We start from the raw sequence: 7,065 nt of genomic DNA, 5'->3' as shown, positions 1-7,065 counted from the left end.
ACTGCTTACTTTGGAGTCCCCAGGGGCAAATTTATCTCTAATGTGAGCCAGTGGACTTTTGCGAGAGCTGAATAAACTCCCCTCTCCTTTGTAAGAGGGATGTTTTCAGCAGTAGGAAAAAAGAAAAGGAGAGAAAAAAAATATCTGGTAGCTCTGAAATCAAGCATGCACCCAGTATATTTTTTCTGAGTGGCAGATGCAGGTGTCTTTCCCCTGTTCTCTCCAACAGGAGAGATGCTGCAGCAGTGCAGCTCCCATATGTTACAGAAATCCTCCCATGGTAGACAATGGGGTAGCAGAACAGCACGCGCGGACTGACTGGGCGAGGGCTTTAATAAAGGATATCTGTCTGGGGAACACTGTGGCTGCTCTGCAACTGCAAATTCTCTCAGGCATTTTAGAGACAATCAGGCTCTGGAGTGCATTCTGCAGTGCATATCCAGTGCATTCTGGCCATGTTCCTTCCCGTGCTAAAGACAGAACCTTGTAATATTTATTACTTGTCCAGTTTCTTGTACTTATTTTCAAAGCCCCCACAGGGGAACTTTGCTTTGTTAGTCTGTTTCTAGCATTGCCCTCTCATTTTGTATTTTCTACTGTCCTTTACACAGACTACGAGAGGGAAGGTTGAGCAGAAGGTGAGAAAACGGGATGCTGGCTCACATTTATTTGTGAGAAGAGGAAGTCTGACCTCAGCTGGAGAGCAATGACTACTGTAGAGGGATAGCATATGAATGTTGATGCTTCAGAAACCTCAGATTATTTTTAGTTTTGCATCCCAAGAACAGGAGTCCCACAGTGCAGGTAGAGTCTCTCTCTGTAGATGCTGGATCACACAGAGTAGGCACACACATTTATAATGAAGAAATTTTGACCAGTGCTAAATAAAGCTGGATTCTGCTCTCAGTTACAGCAGCAAAAACTGGAATAGGAATTCTGATGCCAATGGCATAATTTTGGATTTGTTCTGTTCTCCATCTCTCTGTCCTCCTTCCTTTATGTTCACAGGAACCTTCTCTGAGAATATGCACTAGTTTGTATGTCTCTTTTCATCTTTCTTTTAACATGTAAAATACCAGACTCAAAGCAGAACTTAGAAGTAGTAGCCGAGAAACAGATGGACCCAACGAAGATGTAGAATGCAAAGGATGATTTTATCTATAGAGATCTCAGCATATGAATGTTACTGAACTTGGTGAATGTCCTTTCCAAGGACATCCAATGTCCTTTCCAGTATTCTGCAGAAAGCTGGCTTTGGTCATCCCTTCCTTCTTACATTTTATTCCTTTGCCGTCCTCTGAAATCCTTCACTGTTTCACAGGAGCTTTTCTCAGTTTAAGACATTGTCTTTGCATTTTTGAACAGAGCATAGACAAAGTAGAATCAATGGCTGCTTCTTCTTTTAGTATCAAAGTGAAACTTACTTTCCAAGCAACTGTCCTTTTTACTTGCTGGGCTGGGGGTTTGGCAGTCCTGAGGAGTGGAGTTTCCTGGTGAGTAGAGTTCTGTGTTGAAAAGCAATGACTCTTCAGAAATCCGGAAAGAAAGCTCTCCCAGACAGGCTTCCTCTTGCTGCAGATCATCTTTCAGGGAACTCTAGGTATTTTATATTTTATCCTTTCTCAGTCTTTTGTTTTGTTTTGTTACTTCAAAGTACAACTACTTTGGAGGAAACAGCTACTTCTTTATGTTTTAGTCTAGTGTAAGTCAATTCCCTGATCACAACACACTAGTGATACCATGTTTGGTTATGGTAATTTTATTTTGTTTTCAAAGACCTCCAATATGTTGAGGAACTTATGTTTCAGCCATATCTTTCATATCTTCTTTCCTACTCTTTTCTTTTGTACTGCATTTCTATTGGTTCTCTATCATCCCCAAATGCCATATTTGAATCTCCTTTGTGTTGCCCCTTTCTCTAACAGTGCCCTGAAGACCATTGTTGTCAAATCCCATATTCATCTTGGTTTTATTTTTAAACTCTCTGGAGATTTTGAACTTCAACATGTCTGGCCCTATTAAAGTGACTTTAATAAAGCAATTCACATATGGCAATGTGGTAAATGATTTATCTCAGTAGCATTATGCAGCTGCAGCACTTTCTTCCTTTCCCCAGACAGAGTCCCAAGCCAACGATCCCAAGAGGACTACAGACAGCCAAAATATAAACCCACATTTTGGGGAATGTGAACGGATGGAATTTTGTGAAGATGTTACTCATGGGGAATGTTCTTGAAACTTTGGGATATATCTCTATTTTAATTAATATGGTTGTCCTACATTCTCTTCTGGGAGAAGGGAAAAGAAAGCAATTTTAATGAGCTCCCATAGGTTTTTTTCCAGGTAAGTGATAATATTCAGAGATAAAATTCAATGAATTAAGTCAAGGGAATCATAAGAAAATGTCTGGTTAATAGATCTGACTTTTTGTAACATGGAGCATAGCTGATATATGTGGAGAAACTGTGGTAGAGGCTTAAAGATAGAACATTGCTTTGCATCTGGATGGAAAGGCATTCTGGCAGTAGTAGAAAACAGGAAAGTCAATATGAGATTAGGAATATATGTGAATGGAAAGGTAAGAGGCTTTTCAATTATGAGGTCAAGAAGATAGGAAGTAATGGAAGAAGAATGAAGATGTGTCGTGAACAAACTTTCATTAAGGTCTGAAGATGAGGGAAACAGGGGTGAAGTTGATGTAAAGAAGAATTAAGGTTGATGAAAAGAATCATCTGGGTTTTTTGTATGTTGGTTTATTTGAAACACATATTTTCCCTCAGATTTCAGTTTATGTTTTCGTTAGATTTTCCAAGGTAAAATATTTTTCAACAGAAATTGGAACAGAATGATATTCTTTAAAAATATACTTCTTTTTAGCTGAAAAAAACCAACTTTTTGTACACATTGTCACTAAAAAACAATATGGATATAATTTCCCAACAGAGGAAAATGGTTTGAAATCCAGAAATTATTAAACATTCTCAATCAGTGAAACAGAGTGCCTTAGGGAAGAAAGGAATTGGAGCACTAGGAATGGGACTTTGGACTGGATGTTGGGCATAGATGTTTGGCCCCCTTACTGATTGGAAACAAGCATTCAAAAATCAATGGCATGAGGATGGAGGGGACTTTGTTGCAGTGCTAATGAATCAAGACTTTTTCCGTAGTTCACTTTGGAGAAACTTTAGGTTTTGAACCAAATATCTATGCATGCTTTAGTTACCAAAGGGGTTAATCTGTGCGATCAACAGGATTGGTACACCTAGAGACAGACCACAGCAATGTCAAGTTCCATACTGGCATGCATAAAGAATTGTTACCAAACAGGTGCTTGCTGACATGGCTGTTTGACTAACAAATTGTTTGCTTACAGCAAAGCACAGAAATCAAAAGTAGGAGATGGAAGGATCCTGGTGGCAAAATAATGAATTATCCAAATCAGTCAGTTGGGTCTACATGAAGAATCAAGGTCATAACTCACATCTTAATCTGTTGAGTCTCTTTCAAAAACTGTTCTATTTTCATATATAAGTTTCTGCATAAAATATGTGATATATTTTGTAGTCAACCTTGCTTTGCTTTTTATTGCTGTTTATTATATCCAGACAAAGCCAATGAATGATTCTAGTTCAGTGAAGAACTCAGGTGTATTAGTCTAAACAAAGAAATTTAGCTTAAACACAGGAGTCAAACTTGACAAAATTTTGGATAGAAAACAAGGTGTTAATATTGTCCCCCTGCTGACAAGTTCTTGCAATAGGTGAAAAATAGGTTTTCCCTCAGTCCTCTCAGTTCTGGTTAACCGTACTTTGTCTGGAGTGTTTCTATTCACTTTAAAAATGGAGAGGCAATACCTGCAAAATGCAAGGTGTTCAGAGCCTCAGGAGTGAAGATGAGGTCTGTTGTTCCAGAGAGCAACCAAGGAACATGGATATCTCTGTCAGCATCTTCTTTCCTTCCCCTTTACATACTTTTCTAGTTTAACCAGATTTCAGGATTTTACAAAAATTAGATGATCAGGCACGATGTTTCTGAAGCAAACCATGGTTGACAGAAGATTCATAGTGCTGCCAGTTCAGGCCCAAACCATGTGATTTACATTCTTATGAAGCTTATCCTGTCAATTATATAAAGCATCTGATGGGTCGAAATATTTTGAACTTAAATATGCTTTTTCATTCCTTGCTTTTCTTTTGAATTGACTGATTTTTAAATTTCCCCTTGATGACCTTCATTCCTCTACCTGCTCCTATAGTTTCTACAGCAGTTGTGATTTGTTTTATAAACTGCCTCTGTCTGGGCTACTTCTGTCCTGAGTGCATTTTGTTTTGTGTTGCTGTGTTGCCTAAACCGTTCCCTGTTCTTTTATGATATTAACAAATCGAGTTGCCTCACTGGATTGACTCTTCTCCTCATTTATTTCAGAGAGACTTCTGGACTGAAATCTCCAAACCCATCACAACTGCCATTGTAAATCAAGCTGACAGTCAATTACAAGATGGACTATGTATTTCAACAAGCCCAGCTTTGAAAGCCCAGTTACTTCTAATATACTTACAGACCTGCAAATGCTCTTTTTTGCAGGACACGGGGATGCCCACTGCATGTGAGCAGCTGGGTCTGGGGTGAGGTGTGAAAGATCAGCAGAACTGTGAGAGAACTCAGAGGACTTTAGTCCTCCCAAGGAATAAGCCTTAGTTGATGGGGGTGCTATTTTTTATGAAGCTTTATTGTATCTAATGCATTACCACTTTCACTACTGACAGATAGACAGGTTCGGATATACCAACACGTATGTCAGAAATAGCAGGGCATATATTACAAATACAGAGGTGCTGGAGTACATAGGAAGCTTGTCATTCATGAAGAGATGCACAATAATGTATCTTGCACTGCTTTTAGTTTTAGTGGAAAAATATTGCAGCAAGACAGTTTGTGATAGGGGCGTATGTGTCTGTGAGTAAACTCCAGATAGCACTTGGCATAGTTTAATTCCTCTCCATTTGGCAATTCATCTGGTGTTCTCCCTTCTGTTGTATATCCCAGAATAAAATTGAAGAAGCTGTCTTCAAGTGTATAAAAAAGAGGGAGCTTAGGCTGCACAATGACCATATTCCTAATGCATCAGAAATGAAGGTAGTTCTATTTGATTTACCCTTCTGTTATGTTCACCAAAAATCTGCAGAGATGTGGAAACAACACTGGCAGGGTTATTGCTGCAGAAAGCGTGCCATGGTACAGTAGGGGCTTTCCTCATGAGAGCTGCTCCAACGAGGTGGTGTGTATAACTTTGTATAACCTTGCACTGAAAAAGGTCTGACAAAGGAAAGCAAAACAGTTCTTACTTCTGAGAGAATGCAGTCAGTCTAGCCCAGGCATGGCAGGACATACAAAATGCACACTCTGTGCGAGTCTCTCTGTCAGTCTTCCAGTTTATGGTGCCAGTAAATCTGCTGCCTTGATTTAAACAATAATGACAATAATACACAAAAATCTAAAGAGAAAATGGTTTTGTGAGCTGATGGAAGAAAAAGAAGATTTATTTTTTAAAAATGTGACTATTGAAGCAGTTGAAGAATATCTTCTTCCTTTGGGAATCAACGCATACTCTATGATTCAAAGACCTGGACTAGAAATAAAGACAAAAGTCACAGCTCACATGCTGTACTTATGTTACAAGCCATCTTCTCTCCCTTATCCGTAGGAACTTTAACAGCATAAGGCAAAGCACAGGAAATGATGTTGTGAAGAGTGTACCAGGACTGGTGAGGAACAGGCCTGTCCCCATCTGCTTCTCTGGCCCCTGCTTGCTCTTAGTGAAACCATGTTGGCTGTTACCAATTACCTCCTTATTTTCCAGGCATGATTTGCCCTTAGTGAAACCATGTTGGCTGTTACCAATTTTCCTTATTTTCCTTCTGTCTTAGCATAGTTTCCAGAACAATATGCTCCATGATCTTGCTGGGCACAGATATGAAACTGACCATCAGGTCATCAGGTAATTCTCTCAAGTAGTTCCCTGGGTCTTCCTTATTTCCCTTTCTGAAAATGGGCTTATGTTTCAGTAAACAGAAACTTCACTGGACTGCCACGACTTCTTAAATATGATGGATAGTGGCTTAACCGCTTCCTCCACCTGTTCCCACAGGACCCCTGGATGATATTGTCACGTCCCACGAACTTGTGCACCTTCATCTTTCTTGGATGCTCTTGAACATTGTATTCTCCTACAGTGGGTTATTTCTTCATTCTTTCAGTTCCTTCCTTTGTCTTCTGCAACTTCAGCAGTGTAGCTGGAGCACTGAGAAGAAGCACCTCAGAAGACTGAGGAAAAATTTTTTCTGAATACCTCAGCCTCCTCCATGTCCTGGGTGACCAGGTCTCCAATTTCCTTCCAGAGAGGGCTCACATTTTTCCTAGTCTTTCTTTTATCACTGACATAACTATAGAAGCTTTTGTTTTTGCCCTTTATGTCCCTGGCCAAATTCAATTCTATCGGAGCTTTATCATTCATAACCCAATCCCTAGTTCAGAAAATGCCTCTCTATTCCTCCCAAGTCCTTGCTTCTACCTTCTGTAGGTTTCATTTTTTGTGTTGAAGTTTGTCCAGGAGCATCTTGTTCATCCATGCAGCCCTCCTGGCATTTTTGCCTGGATTCCTCTTTGTTGGGGTGCATCACTCCTGAGCTTGGGGGAGATGATCCTTGAATATCAATCAGGTTTCTTGGGCCCCTCTTCCATGCAGGGTTTTATCTCATAATACTCAGCAGGCAGATTGCTGAAGAAGCCAGAATCTGCTTTCCTGAAGTCCATGGCAGTGAGCTTGCTGTATGACCTCCTTGCTGCCTGAAGTATCTCAAACTCCACCATTTCATGGTCACTGCAGCCCAGGTTGCTCTTGAGCCTCACTTTCCCCACCAGCTCCTCCTTGATGGTAAGAACAAGGTCCAACATAACACATCTCGTTGTTGGATTCTCTATCATTTGGAGAAGGAAGTTATCATCAACACATTCCAGGAACTTCCTTTATGGTTTATGCCCAACTGTGTTGTCTGCATTTTTTTC

Source organism: Pipra filicauda, unplaced genomic scaffold (genome assembly GCF_003945595.2).
Source record: "Pipra filicauda isolate LSUMZ 115617 unplaced genomic scaffold, ASM394559v2 scaffold32_size4067784_pilon, whole genome shotgun sequence".
NCBI lineage: Eukaryota > Metazoa > Chordata > Aves > Passeriformes > Pipridae > Pipra > Pipra filicauda.
This window is presented reverse-complemented; position numbering follows the sequence as displayed.